Here is a 313-nt window from a genome sequence, read left to right on the forward strand (position 1 = left end):
TTCAAAGCAGTGGATTTGCCCCTGTGCCATGGGGGGATCCTGAGTCCTGGGGCTGCCGGACCGGCTCCCCGAATGTGCCGACAGCAGCGTGGAGCTGATCCCAGGCAGTGTTTGCTCTGTCTCACTGTGCACACTACTCCTCCGCCTGCTGCTGGGGTTTTTTGCAGAATGTGCTCCTAGTGTGGCCCCCATCCCACGGGAGCGGAGCAGAGCAGTGCCACTGAGCCATCTCGCTGGCAGTCTCCCCCAAAGCCACCCTGTGCTGAGGGACAGCCCAAATCTGGGGGGATCAGAGGGATGGCGTTAGTGGGAG

General features: G+C 62.0%; 1 protein-coding gene across 1 annotated transcript in view; it reads left to right on the forward strand.

Moving 5' to 3' along the window:
* LOC104472450 (plexin-A1-like) overlaps window positions 1-313 on the forward strand; it is a 71266-nt gene that overhangs the window by 34636 nt on the left and 36317 nt on the right. The window lies entirely within an intron of this gene.

The sequence above is a fragment of the Pterocles gutturalis genome, unplaced genomic scaffold (assembly GCF_000699245.1).
Source record: "Pterocles gutturalis isolate BGI_N339 unplaced genomic scaffold, ASM69924v1 scaffold1612, whole genome shotgun sequence".
Taxonomy (NCBI): Eukaryota; Metazoa; Chordata; class Aves; order Pterocliformes; family Pteroclidae; genus Pterocles; species Pterocles gutturalis.